A 13,695-nucleotide genomic window follows, 5' to 3' on the forward strand; every position below is an offset into this window, starting at 1 on the left:
TGAATGAGGGTTATCGGGTAACTGTCTGTGTGGAGTCTGTACATTCTCCCCGTGTCTGCACGGGTTTCGTCCGGGTGCTCCGGTTTCCTCCCACAGTCCAAAGATGTGCAGGCTAGTGGATCAGTCATACTAAATTGCTCATAGTGTTCAGGGGTGTGTGGGTTATAGGGGGATGGGTCTGGATGGGATGCTCCAAGGGGCGGTGTGGACTTGTTGGGCCGAAGGGCCTGTTTCCACACTGTAGGGAATCTAATCTGTAGGGAACCTAATCATTTGTGAATGCATGGAGTGTGGTTGAAAAGATTAGTAAGTTACAGGTGCAGTCTGGCAGATGGAATTAAGACATTATGGCTATAACAGTAAGCTAGATCGAATGATGGCAGGACTGGGTGTTAAATGTTCCTGGTAATGAGGTTCAAGAAAGAAAGGAAAGGAATGAAGAGAGAAGACTGGTGATTGAGGAGAGTATTATAGCACTGGAAATACAGGATATCCCACAGGAGTGAAAGACAGTTTGAATGACATACATTCTAAGAAACAACTAATGTGTCGTTAATAGCTTGGTGTAATCTAAGGCCACAAACAAGTGGGAAAAAATAGAGATACAGGCAGTGCTGAATGAGCAGGAGGCTGCAGATGCATTGGACAGGCTGGCAGAGTGGGCAAAGAAGTGACAGATGGAATACAACATGGTAAACTATGAGGTTATGCACTTTGGTAGAAAGAGTAGAGGTGTAAGCTATTTTCTAAATGGGGAAAAGCTTCAAAAATCTGAACTCGAAAGAGACTTAAGTGTTATCATTCTGGATTCTCTTAAGGTTAACACACAGGTTCAACTGGCAGCTAAGAAGACCTCAATTCATGAGGGCAAGATTACAAGAGAAAGGTGTGCTGCTGAGGTTGTATAATGCCCTGGTCAGAATGCATTTGGACTATTGTGCCACATATCTCAGGAAGGATATGCTGGCGTTGGAGAGGGTCCAAAGGAGGTTGATAAGAATGATCCGAGGGATGAAGGGCTTATCATCAGAGGAGTGGTTGAAAACTCTGGGTTTTTACTCGATGGAGTTTAGAAGGATGAAGATCTGTTTAAACTGACAGAATACTGGGGGGCCTGGATGTGAAAAAAATGTTTGCACCATTAGGACAGTCTAGGACCTGAGGGCACAGCCTCAAAGTGAAGGGACAAGTATTTAGAACTGAGATGAGGGGAAATTTCTTCAGCCAGTGGCTGGTGAATTTGTGGAACTTATTGCCGCAGAAGGCTGTGGAGGCCAAATCATTGAGTGTATTTAAGACAGAGATCAATAGATTCTTGATTAGAGAGGGGATTAAGGGTGACAAAGGAAAGGCAGAAGACTGGTGTTGAGAAACCTATCAGCCACGATCAAATAGCACAGCAGACTCAATCAGCCGAATGGCTCAATTCTACTCTTATATCTTATGGTCCGATAGAAATATGTAGAGAAATAAATCCCGAAGGAAATTACAGAGTTGCTAGAATTATACAGTGGTCATATCTGGGGGACTGAATTATCTGTGTAGACCAAGGTATGAGTTGTCTATAGGGTAGAGATGGGAAAGAACTTCTGGACTGTTTAGGAAATACTTCTCCACGAGTATGTTTTCTGACCAATGAGATGGGAAGCCCTGCTGGATCCAGTTCTTGGGCATGAGGTGGGCCAAGTGGATCGAATGTTCAGTAGAAGATCATTTTAGGTACATTGATCACTGTATAATTGATTTAAAAGGCGACGATAAAGGAAAAAGAACATTGAAAAGGAAAGACAATTAACTGAGGTAAAGCCAACTTCAAAAGTTAACAACAGATCTAGACCGATGCTATGAACCCAGCTGATGGTATTATTGGACAAGTCGGATCCTAGAATGAAATCTGGCTCGAGTGGCCAGTTTTTTTTATTAAAGTGGTTGTAGACCACGAACAACATACCACTCGTTAATTACCAAAAGATGAATGAAAAAACAAACAAGTTTTCGAGACTTGGAAAAGAATTTGGAAAAAATCTTTAATACATGGAGCATCACCATAGTTTTCAATCTATTTCCAAAACCAATCATTGACAGAGATTCAAATCTAGAGAATTCACAGATGATTTTTCAACTCCCTTGGGGTGCATTAAACTACTCTTGACAATTTCTTCGCCATGGACTGTGCAGACAATTCAATAAATCTTTTACAAATCTACCAACATGAACTCTTCCACAGCTCAAAGACATTAAGCTATCTCAGTTCTTCTAACATGTAGATTTCTAATCAAACTCTCCTAGTTTGGAAGTTTTATAAAATGTCCTTCTGCCAAACTGACCTGGGCTCCGGTGAAAAAAGAAAACCAAATTTGCTTCTCACCCATGTTAGGCATCCTCAAAGCTGCTCTAAAAACATTCACAAAATAATTGAATCATACAGTAGAGAAGAGGCCTTTTTCCCATCAAGTAAATCTAACTTAAATCTAAACTAGTCACACTTTCCAGCCCTAGGTCCATGGCCTTGAATGTTATGACATTTCAAGCGCTCATCCAGTTACTTTTTGAAGGTTGTGAGATTTGTCACCTCAACCACACCCCCCAGGCAGCGTATTCCAGATTCCCACCACCCTCTGAGTGAATTATTTTTCCTCAAATCCCCTCTAAATCTCCTACATTTCACCCTAAAATTATGCTCCCTTGTTACTGATCTTTTAACTTAAGTGAAAACTGCTTCTGATCCATCCTGTCCATATGCCCAATAATTTTAAAAACACCAATCAGGTCTCTCTCAACCTTCTCTGCTCTATGGAAAGCAACCCAACCTTAACCAGTCTCTCTTCGTAGTTGAACTTTCCATCCAGTCAACATCTCTGCAGTCATGCCAGTGCAATCACAAACTTCCTAAAAATGCAGTTGCCAGGACTGCATACAGTGCTTCAGATGAAACCTAACCAGAGTCCTGCGCAGTTCCAATGTAACCTCCCTGCTTTTTATAATCTCTGCCATGACTGAAAAAGGCAAGTGTCCTGAAGGTCTTCATAGCTACGCGATTAACAACCACCAGGGATCTGTGAACAATTACCACAAGATCCTGCTCTTCCTATGAGCTTCCCAGTGTCCTGCATTCATACAGTACTGACTTGTCTTGTCACTTCTTCCAAACTGTGTTGTCTCACACATATCAGGATTAAATCGTACCTGCCTCTGACCTGCCCGTCAGACAAATCCATCAAGATGCTCCTGTGACGTTCAACCATTTTCTTCAAGGTCAAACATGCAGCCAATCTTCATGTCATCCACAAACTTAATTCTCATCCCCTTCACACTTCCTTCTGTATCGCTTATATATCACAAAATAAAGACCCCTGCAGTGATTCCTATGGTATGCAGTCTCCAGTCAAACAATTTTCTACCATAAAGTCAATTTTGGATGCAACTTGCCAAGTTACCCTGGATTCCATCTGTTTTTACTTTCTCATACTGTCCTATACAGGACCTTGTTGAAGGTCTTACTGAAATCCATGTAAACTACATCAACTGCAGACCCTCATCTACACGTTTGATCCCCTCCTTGAAAAATTCAGCCAGATTTTTTAGACTTAGGCACCCTCTGACAAAGTCATGCTGACTATCCCTGATCAAATATTGCCTGTCTAGGTGGAGATTAATTCCATCCTCAGGAAATTTCTCCAATAGTTTCAATCTTTGTATTTTCTAAAGTGCAATCAATCTTTTGTTTCTCTGAATTGAGAACAAGCTAACACTCTTCAAAGTTTACACCTGTTGCGAAACCACAACAGTACAAACAATTGTATCAGTGATAATGGGAACTGCAGATGCTGGAGAATCCAAGATAATAAAGTGTGAAGCTGGACAAACACAGCAGGCCAAGCAGCATCTCAGTACAAACAATTCTCTTTTAACATGGCAGGTGAGCAGTCAACAATGTTTTCTGAGCATTGCTGGATGAGATGACTATTCACAAGAAGCCTGATATTGATTTTATTAAATGAAAACTCTCAACAAGTGTAACCAACACCAAACAAGCCACTGATTGGAAATCTATATTCTAAAAATGATATGAACATTCATACCTGTCATCACATTAAATGAGCTGTAATCAATGTTTGGCCAGAAAAAAAACAATTGGTGACCAGGAGCTGCCTTCAAAAAAAAGATAGTTCTAGCGCAGTCTAGGTACATTTCTTCAAAAGGGAAAGCCACAGCAAACAAATCTAGAGCCCCCAGATGACAAAATCAATAGAAATTAAGATAAAGAAGAGAAAGTGCTCATGGAAAAAATGTCAAGAAGAACCAGGAAGAAAGTAGGAAAGTTAGAAGAGAAATTACAATGAACGAAGTGAAGCAAAGGAAGAGACTAAAATTAGCACAATAGGGAATCTCAAAGTCTCCTGGTGCTGTATAAAAAGCAAAAATATGGTACAAGCAACTGATTTTAAACAAAAAAGACATATATGCAGTCAGGGTAAACACTTAAGGTGCGAGTTGAATACTGCATCTATTCTTAGCAAGAGCAATGATGCTGCTCAGGTTACTTTGATAAAGGTGGAATACCCTTGCTCAAGAAATGGTGGAATGACAAGCACAGCTACTGCAGCCTTTGCAATCTAACTTGTTCCAATATGGAGAGAGACAGTGAAATCAAATTAGCCTCCTCGTCCCTGTATTTGCAACACAGTACAATTAAAACACTCAATGTCCCTCATGGTTCCATACCAGATTTTTTGAATAACAGTAATCAGACACGAAGTTTATAATTAATACAGTTAATCATACAAAAAAACGTATACAAACATACAATTATAAAGATAAACAAATAACTCCAGATGCCGGTATCCCACTACCAAGTCACCCTTTGTTTCCGTTTGGTGAGTCCTTGACACTAATCCAGCTCTTTCAAAATCAGCTCTCAGAGTGAACAGGATGTCTGACATTCCTGTTTATATCTGTCAGCCAGTGTTCCCTGATTGGACCAGATTAACAGCCTCAGTCAGGGAACTCAGATTCTATGAAGTCAACCTGGCTGATCTCATTACAATCACTACAAACAAGAAGGTAACTGAATTAACTCCTATGATTCAAACCAATCCTCTTTGATTCCAGCCCTGATTCACACAAAGAAGACAAACAGACACAGTTGAGAGAAACGTTAAAATAAAAATGAGGGAGAGTTGTAACTGGCCACTTTGCTTAAGCAGTCTCCATGACCCATAATAACACAGGCACATTGGATTGTTTAGTACTTGGCTTATAAAGCCACCAGTCAAAATAAACAGGTTCTAGCATATTCCTCGTAGTACTTACTTGATTCTTGGAAGTAAAATTCTATTCTCGAAATTCTCAATTAGTTGATAATGGGAGAATAACCAGGGAGCAATCAAATTTCTGTCCTGTAGCTCTGGCAGCCAAAATCCTCTGACAAAACACACAGTTCAAAACAAGTGCAAATTTTGGTTTCTCTTTTAGTTTGTTTTCAACATTCTCTTGGCACCAACTTCCCTGTGAGACCCCTGTTAACAATCAAAAATCTACCATTTATTTTAATAAAATGTCTCTCTAGAGTCAAAGTGTCTGTAGAGAACAAGAATCAACCTGCAATTAATTTGCAGGCCTGGGCTCAAAAACAAGTATCAGTTTGTACGATAACAAGGTGTAGAGCTGGATGAACACAGCAGGCCAAGCAAGATGAGAGGAGCAGGAAAGCTGACGTTTCAGGTCGAGACCCGTCTTCAGAAAGGGGGAGGGGAAGGGAATTCTAAAATAAATAGGGAGAGAGAGGGGGAGGCAGTTAGAAGATGGATAAAGGAGAAGACAGGTGGAGAGGAGACAGGCAGGTCAGTGAGGCAGAGGTGGAGACAGTAAAGGTGAATGTAGGTGGTGAGTGAGGGAGGGGATAGGTTGGTCCAGAGAGGACGGACAGGTCAAGGAGGTGGGATGAAGGTTTGTAGGGAGGAAATAGGGGTGTGGCTTGAGGTGGGAGTAGGGGATAGGTGAGAGGAAAAACAGGTTCAGGAGGCGGGGACAAGCTGGGCCGGCTTTGGGATGCAGTTGGGGAGGTGAGATTTTGAAGCTTATGAAATCCACGTTGATACCCTTGGGCTGCAGGTTTCCCAAGCGAAATGTGAGTTGCTGTTCCTGCAGCCTTCGGGTGGGATCGTTGTGGCACTGGAGGAGGCCCAGGATGGACATGTAGTCCAAGGAGTGGGAGGGAGAGTTCAAATGGCTCATGACTGGGAGGTGTAGTTGTTTGTTGTGAACCGAGCATAGGTGTTCCGCAAAGTGGTCCCCAAGCCTCTGCTTGGTTTCCCCGATGTAGAGGAGGCCACAACGGGAACAGCGGATGCAGTATACCACATTAGTAGATGTGCAGGTGAGCATCTGTCTGATGTGGAAGGTCTTTTTAGGGCCTGGGATGAGGGTGAGGGGGAGGTGTAGGGGCAGGTGTAGTTCTTGCTCCGGTTGCAGAGAAAGGTGCAGGAGGTGGTGGGGCTGGAGGAGAGTGTGGAGTGGACAAGGGAATCATGGAGTGGTCCCTGCAGAAAGCAGATAAGGTTGGGGAGGGTCAGATTACAGATGGTGGAAGTGTCGGAGGATAATGCGTTGGATTCGGAGGTTGGTGGGGTGGTATGTGTGGATGAGGGGGATTCTGTTTTGGTTGCTACTGCGGGTAGGGGTGTGAGGGATGAGTTGCGGGAAATGCTTCAGTCGAGAGCATTTTTGACCACTGTGGCGGGGAAGTTGCGGTCCGTCAAAAAGGAGGACATCTGCGATGTCCAGGAGTAGAATGCCTCATCTCAGGAGCAGATGTGGCGGAGTCTAAGGAATTGAGAGCAGCGAATTGCCTTTCTGCAGGAAGGTGGGTGAGAGGAGGTGTATTCTAGGTGGCTGTGGGAGTCAGTAGGTTTGAAACGGATATCGGTTTCCAGATGGATGCCAGAAATGGAAATGGAGAGTTCCAGGAAGGAGAGAGAGGTATCAGAGATGGTCCAGGCAAACTTAAGGTTGGGGAATGTGCTAGTAAAGTGGATAAACTGTTCGATCTCCTCGTGGGAGCACAAGGCAGCGCCGATAGTCATTACAAAGGAAGAGGTGGGAGATAGGGCCAGTGTTGCGATGTAAGAGGGGTTGTTCCACATATCCTACAAAGAGGTAGGCATAGCTTCGGCCTATGCGGGTACCCATGGCTACCCCCTCTGTCTGTAGAAGTGGGAGGAACTGAAAGAGAAGTTGTTGAGGGTTAGGAGGAGTTTGGCTAAGCAGATGAGGGCGTCAGTGGAGGGGGACTTGTCAGTCCTGTGGAACAGGAAGAGGTGGAGGGCCGTGAGGCCAACTGCATGGGTAATGCAGGTGTATAGGGACTGGACATCCATGGTAAAGATGAGGTGTTGGGGACCAGGGAATTGGAAGTTTTGGAGGAGGCAGAGGGTGTGGGTAGTATCACGGACGTAGGTAGGGAGTTCCTGGACCAAGGGGGAGAAAATGGACTCCAGATAGGTGGAGATAAGTTCAGTGGGGCAGGAGCAGGCGGTGACAATGGGTCGACCAGGGCAGTCAGGTTTGTGGATTTTGGGAAGGAGATAGAAACAGGTGGTATGAGGTTGGGGAATAATGAGGTTACAGGTTGTGGGTGGGAGGTCACCAGACATGATGAGGTTGTGGATAGTTTGGGAGATGATGGTTTGGTGGTCAGGGGTGGGATCATGATCAAGAGGGCGGTAGGAGGAGGTGTTGGACAGCTGGTGTCTGGCCTCAGCGATGTAGAGGTCACTGAGCCATACTACAACTGCGCCTCCCTTGTCCGCGGGTTTTTGGTGAGATTGGGATTGGAGCGGAGGGCTGCATGTTCTTCTGTAGGAGAGAGGTTGGAACAGGTGAGAGGGGTGGGAAGGTTGAGGCGATCACTGTCTCGACGGCAGTTAGAGATGAAGAGGTTGAGGTAGGGTAGGAGGCCTTGGGGTGGTGTGCAGGAGGAGGAGGTGTGTTGGAGGTGGGAGAAGGGGTCAGTAGAAGGAGGGATAGGCTCACGGTTAAAGAAGTAAGTGCGGAGGCGGATCCAATGGAAAAACTGTTCAAAGTCCAAACATGAGTTGTATTCGTTGATGTGTGGGTGGAGTGGGACAAAGGTGAGTCCCTTTCTGAGGACTGACCGTTTGCCCTCAGTAAAGGGGAGGTCTAGGGGGATGGTGAAGACTCGGCAGGGCTAGGTGATGCAGTGTTCTCTGGAGCTGCTGGCTATGGAGGTAGTGGGCAGAGCAACGTCAGCAATGGGTGAAGAGACGTAGGCCGGTAAATCTTGGATGTTGGTGGCAGTGGCGTCCTCGATGTCTGTGTTGTTGGCCTCGGAAACGGAGGCAGCGGCATCAGCAGCGGTGTCGATGGTGTTGGCTGTACCAGAAGTGGCGTACGAGGTGGTAGCAGATATGACGTCAACCGTGGAAACCATTGGTGCTCCGAAGGTGGGCACACGGTGGGGAAGGTCCTGTGTAGGGTGGCAGGCTCCAGTAAGTTTAAAGTACTTTCGGTTTTTAGTGTCCAATAAAGCCGAGTAGAATTATGAGTTCAGGTTGTGGATCCTACGAAGAATAAAAAATACAGGAGAAGTCCTTTGCAGGTCTGAGAGAGGGAGCTCTGAGCTGGGGGTAGGCTTAATTGTAGTATCTGGAGATGCCAGCGCATTGCAGCAAGTTTTCTTTGTTCAAAAACAAGTTGCTGCTTACAGCTCTCAGCTCACAGCTTCAAACCAAAAATGATCCAAATAAAAATGAAATTATGAACATCTCAACAAACTTCAGTGGTAGAAAATCGATCAAAAAAAATCTCTGGGTCAAATTACAGCAATAGTCATGCAAATAAATATGTGTTCATTAAGGACAGGCAGTGCAGTTTCTTAAAGGGAAATGTATTTTCCTAACTTGTAGTTTTTTCAAGAGGTATTATTAGAGTTGGTTGATGACAACAGTGCCATTGATGTAGTGTATGTGGAATTCCAAAAGACATCAGAGACAGTGCCACTCAACAAACCAGTAAGCAAAGCTATAGCTCATGGAATAAAAAAGCCAGTAGGAATATATATACAGATTTGACTTAGTGACAGGAATCAAAGTAATGGTTGATGGATATTTTTTGTTTCATCTGAATGGAAATTTTCATATTAATGATATGAAATGTGGGAATGCTTGGACTGTGAGTAGGATAGTGTGGGAGGACATGGGTATATTTGGTCTGCCTGCCTTTATTACTTGGACCCTTGAGTATAGGAGTTGGGAACGTTATGTTGAGGTTACACAGGATATTGGTGAGGCCTCTTCTGGAGTAATGTGTTCACTTCTGTTATAGGAAGGATATTATTAAGCTGGAGAGGGTTCAGAAGACATTTACCAGGATGATTGGCAAGATTGGAGGGTTTGAGTCATAAGGAGAAGCGGGATAGGTGGGGACTTTTTTCACTGGAGCATTGGAGGTTGAGAGGTGACCCACAGAGGTTTATAAAATAATGAAGTGTGTCGGTAAGGTGAATGACAGGTGTCTTTTACCTCCAGTGAGGTATTTCAAAACAAGGGGCATACATGTAAGGTGAGAGAAGAAAGATTTAATAAAGATATGAAGGATTTTTTTTTACACAGAGGGTGGTTTGAGCGTGGATTGAGCTTCCAGAGGATATGGTGGACACAGGTACAGTATAAATGTTTAAAATACATTTGGATATGGAGATGAATAAGAAATATTTGTAAGGATATGGGCCAAGCGCAGACAGGTGGGACTGGTTTAATTTCGGATTATGGTCAGCATGGACAGGTGAGACTGAAGGATCTGTTTATGGGCCAGATAACTCTATGACTCTAATTAGGTATAATGAAGTGACAGGAGGCGGATAAAGTTCAGTGCAAAAAAATCAGAATTGATTAATTTTGATAGAGAAGATCTGACAGACAACATAGGGTACAACTCCAAAGAGAGAGCAGGAACCGGAACATGTTCTTTGCATAAGCCATTAAAGGTCGCAGGAAAGGTTGACAGCACTTTTCGTAAAGCCTACAGTGTTTCAGGTTTTATTCATGGAGATACACAATACTAGAACAAGTGGACTTTGTTGAACTTATATAAGACACAAGTTTGGCCTCATCAAGAGTTCTTCCAGTTCTGGCCACTGGACTTTAAGGAAGATGTGAAGGCATTGGAGACAGTGCTGAGAAGATTCAGAGATTCAGATAGAAAGTATTCCCACTTGTGAAAGATTAAGAATGAAATGGCACAGATTTAAACTAAATAGAAAAACCAGCAAAAGTTACACCAAATAAAACGTTTTTACATAGCAAATGATCAAAGTCTGGAATGCAGTGCCAGACAGTTTGGTGGAATGAGGTTCCATTGAGACATACGAAAGGGAATTTAATTATTTCCTGAAAAGCAAGCAAGTACGGGGGTTATGGTGAGAAGTGACAAAATGTCACCAGGTGAAATACGAATTTGGACAACTTGTACAGACACGATGGGCCAAAGAGCCTCCTTCTGCATTAGAACAATTCTATGCTAAAGATCATTATGGCTCAAAAAGACATTGGAAAAGTCAATGTTGGACAAACACTGAGGTCGTGGCAATTGAAAAATTCAAGTATCTTGGCTCAATGACAAACACCAAAGTTATAACCCAAGATTGAAATGCAGGTTAAATTAGCTGAGAGAGGAGGTGTGACCTCGGTTATGCTTGAAAATTCAAAATTATCAGTATGAAAATGAAAATGTACTGTCTCTAATGTGGAGTGGTGCACTCAATGAATGCAGGAATTGGAGTCTGAAGCAGCAGCTTGAAAAGGTAACAGCTTTTGAAGTGTGGGCAGTGAAGAATATGTCTGCAATCATTTGGATTGACAGAAGAATAAATGAGTGAGTTAGATCAAGTGTACAAGGTTCAGGAAGCCAAAGGATTGCCGAGTATAGTTAGAGATAGAAAGATAGTTGCCTAATACAGATAGAGATAGAAAGTTAGCCAAGTCCAGACATGGAAACAAAAACCCAACAGTCTTGACCCTGCAACAAATGAATGAAAAATTAAAGGCATGAACAGCGGAAGAAGAAAAATTGGTTAGGTGGATGACATTGAGAAATGGAGTGAGAAACGTTTGAAAAAAGTCAAAGAAGAAGCAGAACAAAGTTGAACATCATGCCGAATGTCAAAAGGTCAAATAAAAACAATGATAAAATATAATAAAACAGAAATAATAGGTATTTTCCTTATCCTGAACTGTATCTTCTCTACTTCCATTCCAAAACCAACACACAAAAATGATGCTGATGGTGTTGAGGCAATGTTTACATCTGGTCTAAAAGTGTCAAGACAACTGGCATTTCTGAATTGTAGATTTCCAAACTGCAGGTATTACAGTGCGATAATAAGTTTTACTGAGAAATAAAATTGTGAACATTGTTTCTGGCCTTCACATTAATAGTTTAAATCAGGACCATAACAGACATTTATAACAAGACTATATTTTCTTCTTTGGGAAACTATAAAGTGTTTCTTCTCAAAATGCTACCTTTGTTTAACTGCAGAAGTTATCTGTACCTATCTGTATTGAGCCTCCATCTGAGCGCAGTTCAAAGGACATTATCTCACCCTTTCACTGTGTTATTTTGTGTCTTTGTCCATTTTTCTGATCTCGATTCTGCACAAACCACTAACCCTGAACTAAACTCCACACCTTCACAACTCCACAACTTCTGTATTTTGAATTTCTTAATTTTTAATGTTCTTCATCTTTCAGATGTTACAGCACATATTTAGAATGAAACAATGAACAGAAATTGAATACTCATTGACGGTCGATGATCCTGGATTCCTTGGAATTTCTTTTACTGTCTAGGAGACTCAAGTCTGTGGTGTGATGGAAAATTCACCACTCACTTTGACAGGTGCAGCCAAAACATTCAACACTACCCAGTGTAGAAGAGACTATCAGTTCAGAAAACTCATTGATAAGACATGACCAGTGCCTGTCGCTCCAGTATGTCCAGGCTATTGAAAGGACTACAATGACTCAACAAGTCTATTTAACAGTACCCTCTAGTCTCCGGGCCTCCATCAACCATTAAGCAGGACAAGTGTATAAATGTTGAGGAAATACTCAAAGAGTTGAATTTCACTAATTTAGAGCACTGTCAGCTCAAAACCTACAGTGGTTCATAAAAAGATACACCATATGACAAGTGGGGATGAACAATATTGTCAGATGGACAATAACGACAAAGCGAGTTTTGAGAAGATTTGTAGCTCAGGTTGAGGTTCTGGATGTGAGTTTGCTTGCTGAGCTGGAAGGTTAGTTTTCAGACGTTTCGTCACCATTCTAGGTAACATCATCAGTGAGCCTCTGACGAAGCGCTGGTGTTATGTCCCGCTTTCTATTTATCTGGTTAGGTTACATTGGGTAACCCAGGAAACCTAACCAGATAAATAGAAAGCGGGACATAACACCAGCGCTTCGTCGGAGGCTCACTGATGATGTTACCTAGAATGGTGACGGATTGTCTGGGAACTAACCTTCCAGCTCAGCGAGCAAACTCACATCCAGAATAATGACAAAGGTGCAATGCCCAAATCTCAAGAACCAACATTCAGGAAGCCTTTATTTAAAGTTATGATTAGATTTCTGAAAGTTAAGAATTTCACTGAAATAATGTTAACTGAAGCACGATTTCCCTTCGGGTTCAATGTTAAGCTTAGAGTGAGGTTTCTGCAGACATTGTTTGCCCAGAAAAATCATTGTACAAGTTGAAGTGAATTGTTAGTGTTATGGTGTTTTTGTATACTTTTCTGCTCTGCTTTGTGTTTGATGTTACTAGAAACGCAGGAGTGGAAAATGAGCAGGCTCCAGGCTTCTCCAATGCTAGTCCCCAGGCCCTGGTACATAATTGTGCAAAGCCCTCGTGCTAGGTCTTGACACCAAATATCTTGAGTGTGGCAGGGGCAATAAACACATATCCCAACTACAGCAAACAATACTCACCTCTAACCTTAACTGTTTGTTCATCCTCTCCAACAATTTCTGTAAAGCTGAAGGACAGGATTTATGTGCATTTGAAAAGATAGAGACTGATTAGGGATAGTCAGCGCGGCTTTGTGCATGGAAAACTGTGTCTCACTAACTTGAATGAGATTTTTGAAGAGATGACAAAGAAGATTGATGAAGGCAAAGCGGTAAATGTTGACTGTGTGGACTTCAGCTAAGCATTCGACAAAGTCCCCATGGTAGACTGGTTAGATCGCATGGGATGCAGGCTGAGGTTGCCAACTGGATAAAAAAATTGGCTTGACAGTGGAACACAGAGGCTGGTGGTGGAGGGCTGTTTTTCAGACTGGAGGCCTGTGACTGGTGTATGCCATAAGGATCAGTGCTGGGTCCACTGCTTTTCATTGTTTATATAGATAATTTGGATGTGAATAAAGTAGGTATGGCTCGTATGTTTACATTTGGCACTATATTTGCTGGTGTAGTGGACAGTCAAGAAGATTACCTCAGAGTACAATGGGACCTTGACCAGATGGGCCAACAGGCTGTGGAGTGGCAGATGGAATGTAATTTAGATAAATGAGAGGTGCCGTATTTTGGCAAGTCAAACCATGGCAGGGCTTACATAGTTAATACTAGGGCCCTGGTTAGTGTTGTTGAACAAAGAGATGTAGGGGTGCAA

At 42.8% G+C, this 13,695-nt stretch overlaps 1 protein-coding gene across 6 annotated transcripts in view; it reads right to left on the bottom strand.

Moving 5' to 3' along the window:
• The window catches only part of LOC125448069 (phosphatidylethanolamine-binding protein 4), a 383,111-nt gene that overhangs the window by 84,224 nt on the left and 285,192 nt on the right, over positions 1–13,695 (bottom strand). The gene's annotated exons all lie outside the window — the stretch shown is intronic.

Source organism: Stegostoma tigrinum, chromosome 40 (genome assembly GCF_030684315.1).
Source record: "Stegostoma tigrinum isolate sSteTig4 chromosome 40, sSteTig4.hap1, whole genome shotgun sequence".
Classification (NCBI taxonomy): domain Eukaryota; kingdom Metazoa; phylum Chordata; class Chondrichthyes; order Orectolobiformes; family Stegostomatidae; genus Stegostoma; species Stegostoma tigrinum.